This window comes from Lissotriton vulgaris, chromosome 2_1 (genome assembly GCF_964263255.1).
Source record: "Lissotriton vulgaris chromosome 2_1, aLisVul1.2, whole genome shotgun sequence".
Lineage (NCBI taxonomy): Eukaryota > Metazoa > Chordata > Amphibia > Caudata > Salamandridae > Lissotriton > Lissotriton vulgaris.
The window spans coordinates 85,353,366-85,377,211 of NC_141687.1; the positions used below are offsets into that span (position 1 = coordinate 85,353,366).

The following is a 23,846-nucleotide window of genomic DNA, read 5'->3' on the forward strand; positions in this document are numbered from 1 at the left end:
AGGTTATCTCGGAGAGCTCGGGGGTGGTGGCTGTCGTAATGCAGAAGTGAATTTCTCTCAGCTGGTTTTCGGTACAGCGTGGTCTGTAGTTGACCAGAGTTCTCATAGATGGTGAGATCAAGAAAATTGATCTGATGATTGTCCGATTGAATCGTAAATTTTAAGAATTGAGACTGCTCATTCAGCCAGCCGAAGAAATTCGTTAATCCCTCCATATCTCCATTCCATACCAGTAGGATGTCATCTATGTAACGCATCCATAGACTGAGGTGGTCTCTATAGGGATTGATATGACTTAGGACAGTATCTTGCTCAAAAGCGGCCATGTACAAGATGGCTACGTCTGGAGCAAAGGGAGCCCCCATAGCTACTCCAGACGTTTGGATGTAAAATCTATCCTTGAAAATAAAAAAGTTCTTAGTCATGGCTATTCGCAACAAAGCCACGATAAATTCAGTGGGTACTTGGACAGGAGCTGGTCGTTGGTTAAGGCAGCGTGTAATAACCATTAAAGCTTCCTGTTGAGGAATGCACGTATATAACGATACAACGTCACAGGTGGCTAGTCGTTGTTGGTCCACATCAAAAGGTAGTCCCTCTACTGTATTTATGGTGTGCATGGTGTCACGCAGATACGCTGGAGTCGCCTCAGCAATAGGTTTTATGAAAAAGTCTATATATTTGCCAAGGGGCTCAAGGATGGAACCACACCCAGACACAATCGGGCGTCCAGGGGGCTGCGTCATTGATTTGTGAATCTTCGGAATGGTATAGATAGTGGCCAAACGTGGATGTGGCTTGTTCAAAAAATTGAACTCCAATTCCGATAGAAACCCTTGATCAAGACCAGCTTGAGTTACTTCCAGAATCTCCCGGGCAATTGCTTGTGTTGGATCGGATCGCAGTGGCTGATAACTGGTGACATCGTTCAATTGACGAAGAACTTCAGATTCATAGGAGTCAACATCCTGTACCACAATGGCACCACCCTTGTCCGCTGGTTTAATTACTAGTTGGGTATTGCGTGCTAAGGTTTGAAGGGCCTGTTTCTCATTCCTGCTGGTATTGAATCTGGTGTAACATTTTGTTACGAATAACTACGGTTTAATCATTGTGAAAAGTTTACATATTCTATGTATCATCCCATTGTGAATTAAACAATGCGGACTGAATTCATGTTTGTTTGAGTATGTTTCATCCTTTTGGTTAAATGTTTTCCTAAATACTGGGACCCCTTCCCATTACGCAAAGGAAAGCACAGCAGAAACGTCCTGGTACTCTCCAACTGAAGGCATAGGCCCGCACCTGAGAACTGCACGTGGTGCTGTACTGAGGATGTCTATGCTGTAGAACAGAAACGTTTCTGAGACATGCTTGTATTCGCTGAAGGCAACAGGCATTGGCAATGCCACTCTTTGACTTATAACTGAAAGTGCCTATTCAAACTCTGATGAGTTTAGGCACTCACTCACTAACTCATCACACACGCGCCCTGTAGCTCATTCTTCCACACATGCATCCTTCCAGTCTCAGACTCATTATTGCTTTCACCCACTCACCCCCAATGCCTGGATTACTTGAGGTAATCCCCATTACTCTTAGTCCTACTCGTCCTCGACCCAGTCATAACACATGAGGTATTCCACCCGACAGGAAACAAAACAGGAAACGCTTTTTAGACTCCACCCACCCTCCTGTCAGGTGCTATATTACACCTCACCACCAGAAGCAAATCCTGATGTACCAAGCACCAAAGGCCCGGCAAGGGAGGGCGGGCGGGTTGTATGACTGGGTCGAGGACGAGTAGGACTAAGAGTAATGGGGATTACCTCAAGTAATCCAGGCATTACCTCTACGTCCCTCGTCCTCGACCCAGTCATAACACATGAGGCATACCAAAGCAACCCCAACGGCCTTTGGCACACCACAACCAGAAACAAGAACAGACACAAAGGCGTGCAGCAAGACATAGTTTATTAAGAAACCAAATCAAACAAGTGGAGGAACCCCCACCGCACGCAGCACCCCAGAGCCAAAATTCAGGCGGCCCGAAAGAGCACAATTCAGGCGATAATGTCGCACAAAAGTGGACTCGGACGCCCAGGTCCCCGCCCGACAGATTTCATCCAGAGGGACCCCATGGAAAGCCGCCCATGAGGCAGACACACCCCTGGTAGACCTAGCCTGAACACCAGAAGGGCAAGGCAAACCAGAGCCCTGGTAAGCCAAGGAAATCACCTCCTTGATCCAACGACCCAAAGTAAGCCGAGAGGCAGCTTTACCCCTACCAGCCAGACCAAAGGTAACAAAGAGGGAGTCAGAGGACCGAAAGACAGCAGAACGAGCAACATAAATAGACAAAGCCCGTCTGACATCCAAAGAATGGAGCAAGACATCAGAGGGCGAGGAGGGAGAAGGACAGAGAGAAGGAAGAATCAATTCCTGGGAGGAATGAAACTTGGAACGAATCTTAGGTAGAAACCCGGGGTCCAAAGCAAGGACCACCGCGTCGTCCAGAAACCTCAAGAAGGGGGGAGAACAGCGCAACGCTGTAAGCTCGCCCAACCTCCGAGCCGAAGTAACAGCGACCAAAAAGGCCACCTTGAAGGACAGGAACTTCAAGTCCACAGACTCCAGAGGCTCAAAAGGGGGCGACTGTAAGGCACCCAAAACCAAAGAAAGATCCCAGGGAGGAACCGGGGAACGTACCATAGGTGCAGAAAGAGAAAAGCTCCGAAACAAACGGGAAACCAACAAGCCATCCGAAGGCAAAAGAGAATCAGGATCCCGAAATGCCCGGATAGCAGCCCACTGACCCTTCAAAGTGGACAAAGCAAAGTGATTGTGAAACCCATCCAGAAAAAACTGAAGAATAGAGGAAACTGCACAAGAGGCAGGGGACAGTCCCATGGAAGCACACCAAGAAGAGAAGGAAACCCAGTGCTTAGAATAAGATGTAAGCGTGGACTTCCTACGGGAAGCCTGCATCACAGTGATGAGGTGATCGGGCAAACCCCGGACCCCAAGAGACAGCCGTTCAACCTCCAGACCGCCAAGGTGAGAGGCACCAACAGCGAGGACGACCGGCAACTCGGAGGAGACGGGTAGCGGGGCAGGATCCAGGGAGGCCCACCGCCAGCCGCAGCAGAAGCGGGAACCAAGAGCGGCGAGGCCAATAAGGCAGAACAGCCACCACCTGAGCCCCCACCCGCTGAACCTTCAGCAAGAAAGCAGGGATCAGAGGAAAGGGGGGGAAGGCATAGAGTAACCAAGGAGGCCAGAGGACGGTCAAGGCATCCACTCCCCAAGCCCCCTCCTCCGGAGTCCTGGAGCAGAACAGGGGAAGCAGGTCGTCCTTCAGCGAGGCAAAGAGATCCAGCACCGGAGTCCCGAACCTCAGGCACAGGGACCTGAAAATCCGAGGGGACAGGCACAGGGTGATAGAGGACGGGAACCTCCGACTCAAGGAGTCCGCCACCACGTTGTCCACACCCTTGATGTGTTGAGCAGACAGGGCCACCAGATGACACTCGGCCCAACTCGCAATGGCACAGGCCACCAAGTTCAGGGAAAGGCAGCGGGTACTGCCCTGGTGGTTGATGTAGGCCACAGTCACCGTGTTGTCCGACCTCACCAACACGTTGCATCCCAGAAGACGATCCTTGAAAAGGCGAAGGGCCCTCTCCACCACCGACAGTTCCCTCCAATTCGAAGACCGGTGCGACTCCGAAGGAAGCCAACGTGCCTGGATCGCCCAAGGACCCAGAGTCGCCCCCCAACCGGAGGCGCTGGCATCCGTCGTCAATATCAAAGGAGGCGGAGGATGGAACCACATGCCCCTCGACAGATTGGAGGGATCCAGCCACCATTGGAGAGCAGATACCAACCCTGGGGTCACCGGAACAGGAATCGAGAAGTCCAGGACAGGAAAGGGCACCCAACGCTGAACATGCCACAGCAGCGGCCGAACATGGGCCCTGGCCCAGGGCACCGTGAACACAGCGGCAGACATGTGACCCTGGACCACCAACCACTGCAGGAGAGGAGCAGACCTCCTGGAAAGCAATGTCCCCAGCAAGGACTGTAGACGCAGAAGCCGGGACTCCGGGAGAAAAACCTTGCCCATCACAGAGTCGAACACAGCCCCAATGAAGGTCCGCCGAGTAGACGGGTCCAGGTGACTTTTCGGCAGATTGACCAGGAAGCCATGGTCCTCGAGCGTACGCATGGTCAATGAAAGGTGGACAGACATGACCTCCGAAGATGGAGCCTGGAGCAGCCAATCGTCCAAGTAAGGAAACACGGACACCCCCAGGAGATGGAGATGGGCCACCAAGGGAGCAGCCACCTTGGTGAACACCCTGGGGGCGGACCGGAGACCGAAAGGAAGGACGCAGAACTGCCAATGACGACCATCCAGGCAGAAGCGAAGGAACTTCTGATCCTCCAACGCCATCGGGACATGCAGGTAGGCATCCTGGAGATCCAGCGACGTGAACACCCAACCCTCCTGGATCAGGGGAATCACCTTCTGCAGCGTCTCCATTTTGAAAGGTAACTTCTGAACAAACAAGTTCAAGGCACGAAGATTGATGACAACACGGAACCCTCCCGTGATCTTCGGAACCACAAAGACAATTGAATATTTCCCCAGTCCCCGCTCCAGGCACGGAACCGGGACAATCGCCCTCTTGTCGAACAGAGACCCAACACCCTCCAGCAACGCCCTCCGGCGAGCAGGGTCTGCATGTAAAGGGGTCACCACCAACCCCGAGGGAGTAGGTGGGGACAGGAACTCCATCCGGTAGCCCCGTGAAAGAACATCCAGCACCCACTGGTCCGATGTCGTCACCAGCCAAGCCTGGAGGAACAGCCGCAGTCTCCCACCAACCGCGGACTGACCCCCAGCGAGAGCGGGCACTGGAACGGAATAGTCAGGAGCGAGCAGCCCCCGACCCCCCCTCCGGCTGGGGCTTCTTCTGGAACCTCCGAGGAAAGGACCTGCGAGCCCCCCGCTGGCCCTTAAACGAGGACTGCTGGAACCTGGAAGGCTGGCGAAAGGACCTGGCATTCGAGAAGGACGAACCCTTCTGAGAAGCAGGCTGACGGAACGACAATGAATGCTTCCTCTCCTTGAAGACTTTATGCAGCTTGGTCTCCAGGGCGTCCCCAAAAAGCTGAGTACCAGAGAATGGCAACCTCAAAGCCATAGAACGCTGCGCAGCATCAGTCTTCCAACCTCTCAGCAGTAAGTTCCGACGGGCAGCCACCGAGGAACCACAAGACAACGCAGAAGCCCTGACAGAGTCAAAAGCGATGTCCGAAAGGAACTCAGATTGACGTTCCTTCGACTCCAGCAAATCAGGACAACTGATCCCCTCCTGCATAGCAGAAAACAAAGTCCTGAAGTCAGCCAGCAAGGACTGCGCCACATAAGCCCCATAGACTCCCGACCGCAGAGCCAGGTGAGAGCCAGCATAGGACTTCTTAAGAGCAGAGTCAATCTTCTTGTCAACTCCATCCTGCAGGATATTATCATCAGCCATGGAGGGACGACCAACCAGGGAAGCAACCACAGAATCCACCTGCACCGAATCAGGCAGGGCAACCTCCAGAACCTGCAAAGGATACAGTTTAGACATGAATCTGGGCACAGAAATATGGTCCGGGTCCTTCCATTCCTTAAGGAGGACATCCATGACAAACGGGTGCACAGGCATAGAAGAGGACGCAGGCTTCCGAAACTGCGGCAACACAGTATCCTGGGAGGTACTGGGCACAGGCTCCACCGGGAACCCCATATTCAACCGCACATGGCAAAGCAGATCAGGCATCAACTCCCTCGAGATGTACTTGCCCTGTAGATCCAACGCACCCAAAGTAGACTCATCAGAGGAAGCAGCGGAAGAAATATCCGAATACAGGGGTGCAGCCTCCCCAGAGCGACCCCCTGCACCCTTCTTGGAAGCCTTGAGACTGGACAGAGTCTCCAACAGCAGGCGCTTCAGGCGTCCAGAGCCCCCCTGACCAGCACGCCGACCAGCAGGCGCAGAATCCCCACTGTCGGAGGAGGCAGAGGAGGAGGAAGAGTACCGAACAGGAGAGACATGTTTCCTCTTCCTGTGGTGCTTCCCCATGACCAGCAACGACAGCAAATGCAGGAAACACAGCAACACGCCAAACACAGCAACACCAAGGCGTCACAGGCCAAACTGAACTCCAGGACATTATATAGGAACTAAAACACTCACCCCCGCAGCTGCAGCCACTTCGAAATCCAAACGGAGGGGCAGAAAGCAGCCTCCAAGCAACTGCCAATGAGGAAAGCAGAAACGGCACTCCAGCTGAAACGCTCCGATGACGTCATCAGGACGCGCCATCCCGGTACTCAGGTGAACGTCAGGGATCCCGGAGCCCACCCGGGCTCCCGACCATGCCAGACGGAGCAAATTGAGGAAACAACCGGAAGCGTCCCGCTTCCCCACACGGGCTCCTCACCCGGCCGATGCACCCGGTCTCCGGCAATCCGAAACACCGCCACCCAGCGCCCGCCAAACAGGGGCCGGCAGAAGCGAAGCGGAAGAAAGCGCGTCCCGCCCACAATCACTGGCAAGCGAGGGACGCGCGGGCAGCCGACTGCCCCTCCCAGCAGCGACCAGCCCTGGAACCAAAGCGGAGGCGAAGACAGGAAATCCACGGGGACCCGAGAAGCCCCGCAACCCAGGGTCCCCGACTGGAGGAAAGCCCAGGAAGCCCAGCAGCCCGGATTTACAAAGGTCCCACGTCGGTCCATGAGCTCCCCCAAGGCCCCGCCAAGGAAGACACCACAGGACTCCTGATGTAGGTAAGTGCCCAGCACTCACCCCAGCGTAACCCATCAGCATTCCGACCGACAGGAAACAAAACAGGATTTGCTTCTGGTGGTGAGGTGTAATATAGCACCTGACAGGAGGGTGGGTGGAGTCTAAAAAGCGTTTCCTGTTTTGTTTCCTGTCGGGTGGAATACCTCATGTGTTATGACTGGGTCGAGGACGAGGGACGTAGAGGTAATGCATTATTTCACGCCTGATCAATAAAACACACACTCAATTTAAGCAAACATATGCAAGATACATTTATAGAAAAGCAGAAAAAAGTGTAAAAAATGCTTGCATTAAAGAATAAGGTAAACATAACGGTGGTTGGCCATCTCGAAATGGTATTGTGTATAGTTTATCATTGTTTTAAAGTTCTAACATGGCGACCCATCTAGAGGCAATGTCTCAGCCATCTTGGAATGGTGAACCAGTGATACACTAAGGAGAATACCATTGCAAGAACACTGCATAGTCTAGAAGCACTGCAGGTTAATTGAGCTACAGGCGAGTAGCTCAGTAGTCTGGGGAACTGCCAGACGCTCTAGAAAATAAATAAAAATAAAAGTAGGAAACGGAAATAATTGATGAAGTTGAAAACTGAAAGACTTGTCTACCAGCACTGTTATTGAAGGGCACTAAATTTGAGGCATCTGTGTACATGTGATCATTCGAAATGCCATCACGTACATGGCAAAAGAGCCAGTGGCTGAAATAAGCTGACACTCGAACAAACAATGGGCGAAGAGGGCTGACCCAAAAACACTCCAGGTATGTATATACGTATTTTGTATGATTTTATTTTTTTATTCCCAGAAGCTGGCAAAGAACACATTCTGCCAGTCTAGACCTTAAATACTTTAAAATGCATACACACAGCTAAATACACATGAAATATAAATATATACAAAATTACAACTGACAAAATAAATCCGGTCTGTCGCCTTTAACATTTGCTTGTCACCATCACCACCTCAGGCCTACTGTATTGAGCATAGGCCTTTCCACAAGCAGCCATCAGACATACTGTCATACAATTACATATATGTACTCAATTAGATTTGATAAAGCAATACATAACCCGGCCCCCCCCCCCCCCCCCCCCCCCCCAAACAAGGCCTCGGAAGTATAATCACAGTGTAAATCGTCTCCCTCCATGATTTGTTTGATGGGGTATCCAATAGAGAAACCCTGCCTAGTACAATATAATTAGTGATATTCCATGTAATAAAACACCTTTCTACTTGCTTTTGCATGGTGCGATAACAACCCTTAAAGGCCCATTACCTTTAAGATATGTTGTTCACAGCAAATATGTCAGGCCTACTACCTTTGTCTCATCTTTTCATAATTAACAGGTCAACCCCATGGCATTTAGAATAACTTTTCCAAATGAAACAATGAATGCTACTGCCTTCATCGCTGGCTTATCACCATCAACAACCCAGGCTACCTGTATTGGGTATAAGCTTTCCCACAAGATAACTTCAGGCCTACAGTCAAATTACAAATATATGCAAAATTACAGTTGCCAACCCCAAACCCTGCCCTACTACTGTGATATGTGAAATACTGCGTCACTAATCTGATACCTATCTGTAGTAACCTTCTGAAATGCCGATAACTTTCACATATGCATTTCACTATAAATAAGTCAGGCCTACTGTCTTTGTCATACATTTTGTATAATAAACAGACCCACAGCCTTTGACATACCTTGTGCCAATGAACCTATTATGTCTATAGCCTTAATCACTGGCTCCCAACGAACCAAGACGGTGTACTGTATTGATCGTGACATATACAAGCGCTCTTTTTCAGTGGAAGCACACAACTTCTGTCCACTAACATCTTGTAGAAAGGACAATCGACATGTGGGAGGAGCCAAACACCTTTCGCAGTAGGGCTTTTCTAAGTTCTTTACACTTTTGATAAGCGCTTTCACTAGTGTTATAAATCAAATCAAATTCTCTTTATTCGGTTTTCCATAGTTATCGAAATACCATAAAAGTTCATAAAATACATTGTTTGCATAGTTTGTTTGAAAACAGATAAAACCAAATTGACATTATTGTCTGTTAAAATCTAGTTGTACATATATTTACAGTTTCATGGGTAGGTTATAAAACATCGTATGAAGTACAGTGTCAATTACGCTTACGCTTGTTAGTTGTCTTACAACTACTCCAACCTAATCAGAGTCATCACAGTTCATAAAAGCTGTACAATTGTCAAAGATTGGTACGATGTCTAATACAGAATTTGAGAAAGTGGACTATGGATTTCGCTATAAGTTCAAAGTGATGGAGGACCAAAAAGGCTGGCGACACTGACACATCCCCAGTTCTTTCAGAAGCGGAACTATCCATTGCCTGCGTGGTGTTATATAAAACTTGCAAAAAAAAAGTACATGAAATCACTGCAGCCCTACAGAGAAGTGCTGGTACAGTCTAGGTGAAGGCACAGCAGCTCTGAGGTGAAGTGCTGGTACTGACCAGCTTGAAGTACTGTTGGCGTTGCTGGGAAGTGCTGGTACTGACGGGTGTAAGAGGGCCGGGTCCCTCCGAGTCTCAGATCCAGCAGTCATTTAAAATGGAGACTGAAACATGTCCCTTTAGAGTTCAATATTCATGTCCTTAACTTTACTGGTAAAACACTATAGGTTCCTGAACAATTTATATTAAAAACACGTTAGCTTGCTTTTTAATATTTCACATGTTCTCATGTTCTACCTAATCCTGTACTCCATAGGAGCGTTTGCTTTATATATTTTTTTGCTTGGCACGTTCTCTTGTACTGTGCATGCTCTGAACTGAGTCCCCTCGGGGTGTTTATAACAGCCCATGATTCAGAGCTCTGGAGTTGAAGCTGAAGACAGTGCGAGTTTCTCACAGTGGCTCAAAAAGATGTTTATAAAACATGGTTATTCAGTCCTTCAGAGGGCGCAGAGACACCCATTGACGAAGCCAATAGGCCTGGCTGGTCTGAGGTGTATGTCAGTAGTATTGTTCTATATCTGTATGCAGTAACAGAAAGCTCAGAGAGACAGCAGTTTACCTTTAAGGGTGCACTCTATTGGACTCACAGAACCGTAATTTATATGTTTAAGCCACGCCTATAATGACAGATGTCCCACGCCCTCAGACTTTTTTCATCCCACGAAATATGGTTGGCCTGCAGGGAAATGCTGGTACTGACCCACTGAATGTGTCATTGCCCTGCAGAGAAGTGCTGACACTAACCAGATGAAGCTACAGGTTTCCTTCTAAGAAGTGCTGCTATTGACCCACTGAAGGCCAGTTGCCCGTAGTCATGATTAGTTGAAAGCAGAGCAGCCCTACAGAGAAGTGCTGATACCATGCACTTAAAATTCCAGCAGCCCGCTTTGAAGTGCTGGTTCTGGACAGCTGCAAGTACAGTTACCTTGTAAGAAGTACTTGTACTGTCCATTTGAAAGCACAACAGCGCTACAGAAAAGTGCTGATACAGTCTACTTGAAGGCACGGAAACTCTGGTGTGAAGTGTTGGTACTGACCAGATGGAAAGGATATTTTCCCTTTTAGGAAGTGCTGGTACTGACATGTTGAAAGTACAGCTGCCCTTCTGAGAAGTGTGTCAGTGACCAGCTGAAACTACAATTGCAGTTCTGTGAAGTGCTGCTACTTACCAGTTTAAAGTACTTCAGCCCTGCAAGTAAGTGCCCATCCTGACCAGTTAAAAGTATAGTTGTCCTTATGAGAATTGCTGGTACTAAGCATCTTAAAGCAAAGCAGCCCCCAAGAGAAGTGCTACTACTGACTGGCTGAAAGTACTGTTGCCTTGCTGAGAAGAGCTGGTACTGACCAGTTTAAAGTACAGTTAGCCTGTAAGAAGTTATGGTACTGACAAGCTGAAAGTACAGAGAAGTGCAGGTACTAACCAGCTTAAAGCAGAGCAGCCCACTAGAGTAGTGCTAGTACTGACTGACTGAAAGTACTGTTGCCTTGCTGAGAAGAGCTGTTTACTGACCAGTTTAAAGTACAGCTAGCCTGTAAGAAGTGCTGGCACGGACGAGCTGAAAGTACAGAGAAGTGCTGGTACTGACCAGTTCAAAACACCGCAACCCATTGTGAAGTGCTGCAGCAACCTATGCCCTCAAGTGTCCAGTGAAGAACACGGCTCCCAATGGTGCTGGAACTATTTTCAGAGTGGGGGTGCTGCCATTAATGAAATATCACTGAAATTATAGGAATTGTGAAAAATCCAAGTGTCACACAAAAACAAGAGTGGCAAATGTGTAACACCCATTCAGCAGGAGAGTGGTAACCGTGTGGTATGTAGCCCGTGGTGCATTTTTGAGCAAAGGTGTGGTAGTGCACTTTCATTTACAGAGAGCACATTTTTCATTGAAATGCCTACTAAATGTGATTAGACATGCAGCTTTACTGGTAAAACTAAATAGCTCACAAACAACATGTGGAAATCAGGTTTCATCAAATATTTATAATTCGTGCAATATTTCTCAAGCAGCAATTTGTCTGAAGACAGCCTGACATTTTATCTTTATCTCTGAATGCGAGGCAAAGGAGTCAAGAGAAAAACAAAATCAAAGGCATCTTTATTGCTCATTCTACTTCTGAACTCCAGCATGGTTATCAAGTCTAGTCCACGTGCTGTGCAACAAGCCGTATAGTTTACTTTTCAGTGGGCTTAGTTGCTTTCACAGTCACTCTCATTTGCAATCTTTTGATTGCTTGGCTCCCGAAGGCTTCCCTCTCTTTCTTGTGTAGGCTCCTCCCAAGTACACGTGTTCTTTGTCTTCTTTGTCCTTTCTTGTCTTTTGCAATGCACTTTTTAACAAAATGTATAAGCACAACACTATTATTCCTGGACATGCAATGTGCTTTCCAACCTATAACATCGACAAACAGCTTCTCATTGATGTTGATTTCACCCTCTCTGTTGTCTCTTTTGACACTTGAGTTACTTACACCCAAAGCTGCACTACTCAATGCGACTCAACTCTATGCTACTTCACTCTACATCACTTCACTCTACATCACTCTACCGTACACCATTCCACTGTACTCTACTCTTCTCCCCTGTACTCTATGCCATTCTAATCAATCAATCAATCAGGGAAATTATAAATGCACGACTAACCCGTGAAGGTCTCAAGGCGATGGGGGGAGGGGAGGTCAGCAGGTCCATTTCATTCGAAAAACCAGGTCTTCAGAGCCTTCCTGAAGGTGTTCATGGAGGGGGCACGTCTGATGTCAGCGGGGAGCTCGTTGTAGCTCTTGGCTGTGATGTATGAGAAGAATCTTCCCCCTGCTTTGGCTCTGCGGATGCGCAGGGTTTTGGCGAGGAGGAGGTTGGTGGATCAGAGGTTTCGTTTGGGTACGTGGAGGGTGATTCTGTCGTTGAGGTATTGGGGTCCAGTGTTGTGTGGCATTTGTAAGCGTAGGCGAGAGTCTTGAAGGGGATTCTTTTCTCGTCGAGTAGCCAGTGGAGCTTACGCAGGTGTTGGCTGATGTGTTCATGTTGGGGTATCCCGAGGATAAGTCTTGCAGCTGTGTTATACTCTACACAACTCCACTCTACACCACTTTACCAACTTCTACACCACTCCGCAGAATGGCACTCTATGCCAAGACACTCTACACCACTGTACTCCGCTCAACTCTACTCCGTGCCACTCTCCTCTATGCTACTACACTCTATGCCACTCTGCGCCACTCTATGTCACTCCACTCCTTGCCACTCCTGGCCACTCGTCTCTATGCCACTCCATTTGCCGCCACTACTCATTATGCCACTACATTCTACGCCACTACACTCACCTTTACTGTACTCCATGCCACAGCACTCAATGTACTACACCCCACTCTATGCTGCTCTATTCCACACCACTCTACTGCACGCCACTCCACTCTACGCCACTCCACTCTACGCCACTCCACTTCATTGTACTGTACATATTCTATGCTGCGGTACTGTATGGAACTCCACTCTATGTGGTTCTACTGAAACCACTCCACTTTGCCACTCTCCTCTACGCCACTTTACTCTACGCCATACCGCTCCATTTTTAAGTATACTGAACAATGCTGTAGAACATGACTAAAAGACATTGCCAAAACCAGTGGCTCTCACATAGGAAATACCTATTATTGGCCTTGCTAGTGCTTGTTTTGGAGGGTGCCGCAGCAATTCCTGCGCCCCTACTTTCAGAACCTATGACAGCGCACCTCGGGTGAGGATGGTAACAGCCGAGAAGCTGTTGTGAAACAGCCTCGTTTGTCCTGAGCGGTTGATAGTTGTGAAACTTCCGGCGGAGCAGAAGGAAGTGCAAGACGGAGCCGTGAAGGTTGCACAATGTTTGAGGGGGCCGGGGGGAGGGAGGGGGAGTTATCTACAAAGGGCCTTTGTGTGAACGCAGGTCCCAGCAATCAAAGCTGCCAACCAACCTCCTCCTTGCCAAAACCCTGCGCATCCGCAGAGAAGAGCAGGGGGAACATTCAATCAAAGCTGCCTGCAGGGCCAAACATAACTGATCAACGAGAACATTACTTTTTCCGTCTCTTTCATGCTGTAGGAACAATTTTTGAATTGATTGTAGATGTTTCCCAACTGGTCTATGGCTTGGAAAGGCTTTAAGGCTTTTGTGTGCTTGACGAGTGATTGACTGACTCACCCCAGCCCTACCAGCGACGTCAGCCTGTTTGATAAACACACATATTGCATAGAGCGGGCATGCCAGCATACCAGCATTTTTTCGTATGTATTACAAATTTCTGAAGTTGTTGATATTGTATGAATTAGTGCTCCCTGGGGAGTCGTTTGTCTCTTCCGGCATCAAAATCTGATCCCACCACTGCCCGTAGGTGGCGCCAAGGAGCTGAATCCTGTGGAACTCAGTTGCTGTGGGGTTCCTGCCTGACGTCTTTCAGCACGGCATCTGTGGGCGTGACCAGATGATGTCACTGCCCCCGCCAAAGCTTGAAAGCTGACCTCTGAAATGACACCAAAAATTAAATGCTGGCCTCGGTTTGTTTCTCTCGGGTGTTCATTAAACGCGTTTGCTTCTTCGGGTGTATTTAGGCGCAGGACACCATTCTCTGTCATTAGAAGGTCTGTGAAGAAGATGGCTGTCACTTTCAAATTTAAGATCAGGGTAAAGGGCTCTGATCCTTTCAACCGCTGCTGTTCTGAGGTAGGATGTAGTGCTTTTGGTGTGCAGGTGACCTCTCACTGGGAGGACTCTTATGGAGGCAACAGAGCATCTGTGTAGTGTCAAGTAAGTGTGCCACTCTTGGTTCCCTCTCCTCCTCCAGAGTGCTAGGGAACATGGTCCTTCCCGCAGCGGTGCTGTATATATATATATATATATATATATATATATATATATATATATATATATATATATATATATATATATATATATATATATATATATATATATATATATATATACTGCTGAGAAAAACAAAGATTAAAGTGACCTTCTTGTTAAACTTAAAACCTTAAAATCTACAGGAAAAAACAAAGGTTAAAGTAACGTTACGGTTAGGTGAGACCTTAACGGTTTAAATAACAAAAAAACACTGAAATTCACCTGTTCTAGTTATCCTAAGTATCTATAACTCGGGCCCTAAACTAACAATAACTTTCATCCGCACTATGCAGCCTTTTCATCAATGATGTCATCATTTGAGATGTTGCAGTGATGTCATAGATGATGTCATGAGTGATGTAATATGTGGGGTAATTAGCATTGCGCGGCGAGAGCGCGAGTTATAGTTACTTTAGGCCACCTTGTGCTGGAAATAGTTATATTATTTCTGAAGAAGGAGCCACTTCGTGTTATTGGAGGCAGACCTGATATAAAATGTGTTCCTCCTGAAGTGACGCTCACCATCTATGTGGGGGCCACTTAGGGCAAAAAATGTCCGCGGTCTGAACAGACCACTTGTTGGACTTCGAGTCGTATGATAAGTGATAGATCTGAATCCTGTTCTTGCCTTTGTCTCTTGCGTTGAACAGGATAAAAAATGGATGATTGCGGGAAGGCCTATGAGGTCTGGTCCTCTCTGGGCTACACCAGATTGATGCTTGCTTTTGCCGACAGAACCGTGCACGCCATGGGGGGAGGGGCACTCATGATGTTCTATTGAAGGAGTCTTGGATGCTCAAATTTGAGATTATGGGGAAAATTTACGAAAGTGTCACTCAACACAGCACAGCAGCTAAAAATGCTGCGCTTAATTGCGTGACAGGGAGGGAGCAGGAGAGTGCCACATCTACCAAGAGTGTGCAATAGTGCAAGAGTGTGTCTGTGAGTCTAGCATAGGTTGTGTACTGGAAGGTTTGCCTTCCAGTACAAAATACTACGCCTAGACAACTTTAAAAAACTTTCCCTACTTTATAAGTGTGCTGTACAGTGCAGGCAGTAAACATGCAAAGTCGGAAAACAAAGGAGAAATGAAAACCCCTGCTTTCAAATGGCGTTAATTTTTGACCCAAAACCTTGTCTACTAATGTTAGTAGAGAGCGTTTTGTGTCAAAAACCATGGGTGGGTCCTCAGGAACGCCCATGTATCACTCCTGTAACGCCACCTCAACGCTAAGCAATGAACCGCAGTGCTTTGTGCTGCTTTGCATTACTTTTAGCCATCTTTCCAGCGCAAAACAAGTTTGCGCTGGAAAGTAAATTACAAACAAAAACATTTTGCGCTGGTTGGTGCCACTTTTGCGACACAAACCCAGATCAATAAGTTAGTAAAACTTGCCCTTCGTTTCTTAGAAGCACAAGTGTTTGAGGACCTGTTATATTGGCCTGGTTACTGAATAACCTCAGCTTGTGGGAGGAATAATACAGCTTAGAGGTGTTGTGTCCAGGTGCATGCATTGTCCCGATGAGACCCACAAGATTTAGAATATGGGTCAAAACGCCAGCACTGTTCAGAGATTGTCCATTGCTGACTCATTCAAATGCAGAGAACTGGATTTATACCAGATTTTGAGAACATTGGGAGGTATCTCTTATCTGTATATATGTATCATATTTCGTTGTCACTTCACTGCACCTGGGTGCACTGCCCTGTTTGCACCACAGTTAATTATTTTGAACCACAAATATAAAGGATGTTATAATCTGCATGAAGAAAGGCTTTCTGTTTCCTTGTATTCAAAGTACATGTTTTCGTTCACTGGATACACTGATATTTATTTAAAACAAGACCTATGGATTCATTGTTTATGTTCTCTGCTCTTGCCAGAGAAGCAGCAGGGGATAATATTGCAGGGTTCAAGCAGAATATACATCGTTATCACACCTTTTTTTTCCCCCGCAGGGAATTACAATGCAGTAGTAACAACGAACGCATTGTAATTCTACATACCATTACCCCGCAAGTCGTAACAACGACTTGAGGAGGGGGCGCTGGGTGTTGGAATAGTATAATTTACTATTCCAACTCCAGTCTGTGCGGACAGTAGGGAAGGTGTTGGATTTTAAATCCAACACCTTCTCCCCCTCCGCAAGTCGTTGTTCTGACTTGCGGAGTAATGGTATGCGGAATTACAACGCAGTCGTTGTAACAACCGCGTTGTAATTCCCTGCGGGGAAAAAGTTTCGTGGTAAACGTTGTTTATTGTTCAAGTATCGCAAACAACAGAAGGCTAGGTTTCATATAACTTTACTGCTCTTGTGAATACTCTAGTGAAGCCAGTAGCTGGTGTGTGAAGAGGGCAGGATAGTCAAGGCTGGTGAGGATCAACCAAGAAGGAGAGATAAGGGGAAGGTTCCCAAGTCTAGGAAGATAGAGTGATAGTTGACCAATGATCTGTTGGCTGCTTGATGGTTGTTGAGAAGAACCACTTTCCATTGTGAAATGACATCTACAAGAGAGAAGGAGGTTTGAATACTAAGCCTGCTAGGAATGGTCACCTACATCTCCCCTCCCCCAAAATAGTGGGATCTGAGTAACAAAGACATCACTGCTTGAGGTGAAAACTGCCGTCAGTTTGGACCATGCTTGGGGAGAACTCGTCATAGTGACATTTTTTGCAAACTTCAAAGTTTACCTATGTATGCACCATTTACAATGCACATATGCACTGGTATTGTGTCAACTGGTAAAAGGGGTGGTTTCCCCCAGATTTAAGTTAATAATTGGCGATGAGTTAAGAAATCTCAGCTTTGCTGTGGCCAGTTCCTTCTCAGAGCTCCCATTCAGCTAGAGCTGGCCCTGAGCGCCGGGGATACTTTTAGGGCAAAGTTGGGTTGTAGTGTATCTTGGTGCTTGGGTGCAACCATCTTCAACCTCAGGTAAGAATCAACATAAATAAGATACAAAGTTCCTGAGTATGAGTCAGGTGGAGTGGAATCCATGTGAAGATACCACTCTGTCTGATTTGCATTGAGCCGGTGTTTCCCGTGTCTGAACTTAGCTTCCTTCACGGGATGATGCGCGAACCCCCAAACACCAGACGGAAGTGTGATCTAGTCCCCAATGGAATTTAAAAGCGAGATGGAACTGTATGGGGACTGGGCCTGGGAGCCCTTGGAGCAGAGGAGGGGGAGGTTTCCATTGCAGAATGGAATGGAGAGGGTCAGTGGGGATATGTATTTAAATTACACGGTCACCAGATGTTACATATTGTCGAAGGAAAAACAGAAGTGCAGGTACTCACTAACATACATGCGAACGCTTCAGGCAGACAATACTGATTTCAAGGCTAGTCTCCCTCTTCCCGATTCCCGCATGCAGATACCTGACTAAGAGTTATGCATGACTGCCAAAAATATAATGTTGATGCCTGTCACAAACGTTCCAATCTCCCCCTCCTAGAATTATCTCTGACACTTTTTGTCTTTAACTCCTACAGGAGGAGATCAGAGTATGTAACAGGATTCAACATTTTATTTTTGTCAGTTTTGTATAGTGCTCAGTTTTTGTCTACACTGTTATTTTATTTTATTTATGCAGTTGTTTACATACACCAAGGAAAAGAAAAGGTTGCACCACATCGTAGGACATGAGGATGCATAAAATATATAAGCAAAGATACCGCACTTAAATATACATTGAAGGTGTGAAAAACGCAGGTGGTTGAAACAGTCAGATAACCCCCATCCTTGAAAGTCAGAGTGAGAGGGGAGATCATTAGTCTACTGATGCCTAGGTTGGTTGACTTGGTCAGAGAAGGATTGGTTGAGGAGCAGTAGTTTCAGGTCCTTTCTGTAGCAAGGGAAGGAGGGGTTGCATCTGAGGTCAGTCGGGAGTGTGTTCCATATCCTGGGAACATTACCAGAGAAGGATCGGCATTGGGTCGCTCTCCTTTTCATTTCAGGGGGATGAGATAAAGTGAGTTGGTGCTCCTCAGAGTTCTTGATTTTCCTGCTTTAACCAGTTCGTGTTTCAGGTAATTGAGGGATTGGGTGTGGGGGGCCTTGTGTGTAATGCAGGCCAGTTTGTGCATACATCTACCTTCCATGGGAAGCCAGTTGAGTGATTTGAGGGTAGGTGTGATGTGTTCAAATCTTTTTCCACCAGTTATGAGTCTAGCCGCCATAGTAAGGACTGACCTTAGAGGGGCAAATTGAGCTTTTGGTGCACCTGTTAGGATGGTGTTCCCATAGTCTAGTTTAGAAAGAACTAGGGATTATACAATTGTCTTAAAATCATCCCGGGGAATGAAAGGTTTAATTTTCTTGAGGCGTTTTAGAGAGTAAAGTGCACCTTTTGCAGAGTTCTTGATGTGGTCTTTCATTGACAGGTTCTTAACCAGGGTAATGCCTAGTGATTATACCGAGTCAGATAGGACAAGGGGGCAGTTTAGAGCATCAAGATTCTTGAGCCAGCCTTGGATAGGTCGGTGGTTACTTTTCGGAGAGAACAGTATTAATCCCATTTTGACCGGGTTCAGCTTTAAATGGTTTGCGTTTAACCAGGTTTGGATCTTAGTTAGCGTGGCATTGAGGTATTGGACATCCTTGGGTGATTTGATTTTGTGGTATATTTGACTGTCATATGCATAGAGGTGGTATTTAACCCCTGCTTGCTTCAAAATAATTGCAATGGGTTCCATGAAGAGATTGAAGAGATTGAAGAGGGATGGTGAGAGAATCGATCCTTGCTGGGACTCCAAGTTTCACACGTGTTGGTGCAGAGAGGCAGGAGTTGATTTTAATTTGTTGCGAACGGTGCTGAAGGAAGGAAGTGAATCATTTTAGTACTGTGCCATTAATGCCAGAGCGTATCTTCAGCGTTGCAAGTAAAGCTGGATTGTTTATTGTGTCGAATGCCGCTGATAAGTCAATAAGTATGAGGAGACAGGCCTCACCTTCATCTAAGTTCTGTAAATATCATCTGAGATATTGAGCATCGCTGTTTCAGTGCTACAACCTTTCCTGAAACCTGATTAAAAGGTGTCCAACAGGTTGAAGTCGTCCATATGTTTGTTGAGTTGTTAGAGAACACGTTTCTCTAATGTTTTAGCTAGGAACGGAAGGTTGGAGATAGGTCTGATTTGTTGAGCTCGTTGGGATCAGCCCCTGGTTTCTTGAATAAAGGGGTGATTTGCCTTAGTTGTAGGGAGTCTAGGAGGCAACCTGATGCGTGACAAGAGTTGATGATTTTTGTCCATAAAGGGGCAATGATGTGGTTGAGATGTTTTACTATTGTGGATGGGAAGGGGTCCAAAGTGTGGGAAGCGGGCTTTAAGCTGGCAATTATATTGACAACTTTGATTTCTGACATGAGTTCGAAGTTCGACCAATTAGCGCCATTCTTCAGTTGGAAGCAGGCCTGGTTGTCTGTGGTATGATTTTGATCTGTTTGGTCAGGAGTGGTTGAAAGGGGGCAGGTTGTGGGGCGGGAAGCTTAGGGGTTTGGATGAAGGATTGCTACATTTTTGTGACTTTATCTGTGAAGAAGCTGGCGATTTCTTCGCATCAATCCTTGGTGGCTATTATTTCTTGTGGAGGTGTGATGTTTGTTTGACTTTTTACAATTTTGAAGAGTTCTCTAGGTCTATTCTTTGCCTGGTCTAGTTGGGTGCGAATAAACGAGGCCTTTTCTCTAAAGATGTGTTTTTTATATGTCTGTCGGGTTGACCTAAGTTGCGCTAGGTGGAGAGTCGAAGGGTTTAGTCTCCAAGTCCTTTCCGATTGTCAGAATTGTCGTCTTTCATTATTAAGATCTACATTGAACCAGGATTTAGATTTGGTAGATCTCCAATTTTTGAGTTTGAGTTGAGCTACTTGATCTAACACCTCTGTCATTGTGGAATTAAAGTGGGCTGTGAGGTCATCAGACGTCGTAATGGAGGGCTGGTGTAGTAGTTGGGCCTGAATCCTGGATTCCAGTTCAGTTATGGGGACTCCTTTGATGTTCCTGGTCCAGTGCTTAGGTTTGTCAGGTCGTTTAGAATGGTTTCTGACATGTTAGTCAATATTAAACATTATGAGGTGGTGGTCAGACCAGTCAATGGGAGAAATTGATTTCAAAGAGACCAGCTCATTTTTGGTGATAATTGTATCCATTGTAGCTCCTTTGATGTGTGTTGGTCCATTGCAAAGTTGTTTGAGGTTGGTTATTTCAAGCAGGGTGGAGAGGTTCTGTGCAGTGGTGTCTTCTTGGTTGTTCTAGTGAAGATTGAAGTCACCCAGGAACACGTCTTCTGTGTCTGTTAGGGAGAAGTGAGTTATTAGGTCAGTTAGTTCTTCAGTGAAGATGGCACGTTTACCGGGAGGGTAATAGATGGTGTGATACATTGTGAAGTCACTTCCTGTGATGTGACCTCTATTTTGCCTAACTCTGTGAGCCACCTGACCTCCTTTTTAGGACTTTATCCCTGATGGCACCTCCATGGTCTGATGGTGGCACCTTCATGGTCTGCATGGTGGCCACTAACAGGAAAAAAAATGCCATACACAGCATCGGTGGCCCAATCTAAGTGTAGGGTGGCATTCCTGATGTCCTCTAAGTGAGACCGGGGATGTGATGAGTGTGCAGCCAAACTTTACTCCCCTTAATCGTACATCAGTGGCTGTTTGAAATGCACAAATGAGATTCTAATGGGGTGTGTGAGGTGTGAGACTGTTCCTGTTCCAATGACAGCTGTGCTCCCCAGTCACGTTCTCTTCTCTCTTGCACAGGTTCTGCTGTTTCAAGATGGCCGACTTGAGAGTAACTACCAGTGCCTTCCTACTGATGGTGGTGGTCCTCGCGCTTTCCTGCCTCAGCCCCGTCTCCTCGCAATCATGGGCCTCGTTTCAGAGAAAGCACATCGACAGCACAGTCCTTCGTGGAGACAATAACTACTGCAACAATGTGATCACCAGTCGTCGAATCATAGACCGCAACGGGTGTAAATTCCGCAACACCTTCATTCACGCCTCAGCCGACACCATCAAGGGTCTCTGCTCCGGCCCCGATGGGTCTGTGCTCAGCAACAACATGTACCCACTCACTGACTGTTTCCATGACCCACTGGACAATAACGAGAAGCCACCAAACTGCAACTACCGGTTCCAGGTCAGGAGAAGACGCATCAAGATCAAGTGTGAGCGCTCTGACCCTGTGCACTTTGAGGGCATTTCGAGAAATTAGCAGCCCCATAACGGTCCAAGCTTCCCCTTCCTCTGCCTGCAAACGATGCAAGATAGCATGTACACGAACCACAGCAGCAACACCGCCTGGGCATTGTAATTCTGGGAGGTACTTATGTTAAAATTGAGTGGACAGGTTAAAAGTTTTGACCCAGCACATTTTCAGCATGCACTCTTTTCTGGAGAATCTAGGAGAGGAACCAGCTTCTTTCCTCTGCACTGGAACTTCTGCAGCATGCATTAATTGCTGCATATTCCATAACCCCGTCACCTGTAAAACCACAGCAATATAATAAAATACACTTTCTACAATGGCGGTTTTTTTATGCATGGCCACCAGAATTATACGTCATAGGAGGACCAAATTATGCGGCAGGGTTGTACTAAATTATGTGGCAAGAAAAGGCACATAATGCAGCACATTTTGTGATAGTATTACTTATTTTGTGATTTTTACACAGGGAAGCATTGTCTGGGTAAAGGTTTCACCCAAATACAAACTACGCAACTAAACGTGGACTAGTCAACTTTTGCAATGTCCTTTTCCCTGTATAGCACAATGTTTTGCTGCACTGTTAGTTACTTTTGTTCTGTTTGAACTAAAAACAAGTTTTGTATTAAAATCTGCAGATTTTGTAGCAGATTATGGATAATATGGCAAATGAAGCAAATCTAAAATCATGTGAAAACGCATCCAAAAAACACATAATTCCATAATTAAATGGCATTATTAAAAATTTATCACGAAAGTGGCTGAAATCCTTATGTGGGGGTACAACCCACAGGGCGGTGTGTGTGGCCCCTAGAGCAGTAAGGACCTACTGTGGATATTGGTGATTCTGAACTGATTTACACATGTATTTCTCACAATCCCAGCTGTTTTCTAGGGGTATATTTTACTTGATTATACCTAGAAAATGTGACCTCTGAAAACCCTGAGTGTGTGGTAGTTTACCACATCTCTAAATTCAGATTCAACCAGTTGCGCCGTTTTTCAGCCCCCAACCTTTTAGGTGTGCCCCACCCCTTAACCCTAATGCACATCTAATGCCTGGTCGTCCTGCCCCTCAAACAGAGTCAAATTTGGATGTTCACTTTTTCAAAATAGACTCATGCCTATGTCCTGCCTCTACTGCCCGTAAAGGGAACCACACCTGGTTGTCTTGTATCTCCAAACCAACTACACCTGGCTGTATCGACTTTCCCCACCACCAATGTGACTCACGCCACATATTACATCACGGTAGGTAGCAATGCAGATGTTACATCGTCCGCATTGTTACCACGCATGGCATTACAACGCTAGTCGTTTCTACGACTTGCACTATATGGCACGCTGGACTTAGGAATAGTATAAATTTCTATTCCTACTCCAGTTAGCGCAACAGCAGGGAATGTGTTGGACTTAAAATCCAAAACATTCCCTGTTGTTGCACGCCATCTAGCGCGATGTAATGCCATGCATGGTAATAATGCGGGCCATGTAATGTCCGCGCTGTTACCAACGAGCGTGGTACTGACAGCGTTGTAAACGCTGTCTCCCATGGCGACATGGGTGTGCGTGAATCTCTAAATTTACACACATACACATCATTCATTCATCTGCTAAGATAATGTACTGTTGTGCCTGGCTGGAGATTGATTCAGCTCTTACACTTTATTGACTTTTGTTCATGGAAGAAAATAAAAGTACAGTTTGTTAAAGTCTGAGAACAGTTGGTGAAATGTTAAGGAGAGTCCTCAACCACTTTGCTTTTTCAGTGGAAACATTTCGGATCTACTTTTGACGGTGGTAATATGGAGAAATCATCAGACACCCCGCTTTGGTTTTTGTTCCTGAAACGTGCACACTTTGCATTGCCTTCAATGGCAACGCGTGCATGTTTGGCGATTTCTTTGCGGGAGCGAGCTTGACACCATATGTTTGTAATTAACTTGCAAACGCATGGTGCCCATGGCTCGCTCCCGAAAGTGAAACGCTTTGTGTGCTCATGTGTAATGAACGAACTGCTGAAATCTCTAGTGCTCACCCCACCTTCAGCCACAAGATGGCAACCGTTGCATACAATTGTATTGTTTGGGCCTTCGTGGTAACTGATTTTGTTACTTTTAGGTGTAACGTTCAAGTGGTCTTCTTATCAGGACTAAGGGTGGCAAAACGGATCGCTTCACTTGCTTGGCTTGGCTGTTCTTTGTGCTTCGGCAATATATATTTTTCGAGTTCCTGCACGTGTGAGGTATGCTACAAACAACAGGGTTGAACCCAAAATAGTAACTTTATGGCTCCGAATCAGGGAGACCAGTTCAGAATGTATAGGAAACTACTGATCAATGAAGTAAACGTTGATTATTGTTTATGCATTTCACTCCTGTTCACTAAATTTCCTCACAAC

At 46.6% G+C, this 23,846-nt stretch overlaps 1 long non-coding RNA gene across 2 annotated transcripts in view; it reads left to right on the plus strand.

Annotated features, from left to right (window-relative positions):
• LOC147729614 (uncharacterized) overlaps positions 1–23,846 on the plus strand; it is a 29,513-nt gene that overhangs the window by 4,552 nt on the left and 1,115 nt on the right. The window contains exon 2 of one of the 2 annotated variants that reach the window (XR_015308335.1): positions 21,001–22,202. This is a non-coding gene — a long non-coding RNA (uncharacterized LOC147729614). Of the gene's footprint in view, positions 1–21,000; positions 23,691–23,846 lie in introns of those variants that run through there. The other variant, XR_015308336.1, reaches the window with a different exon arrangement.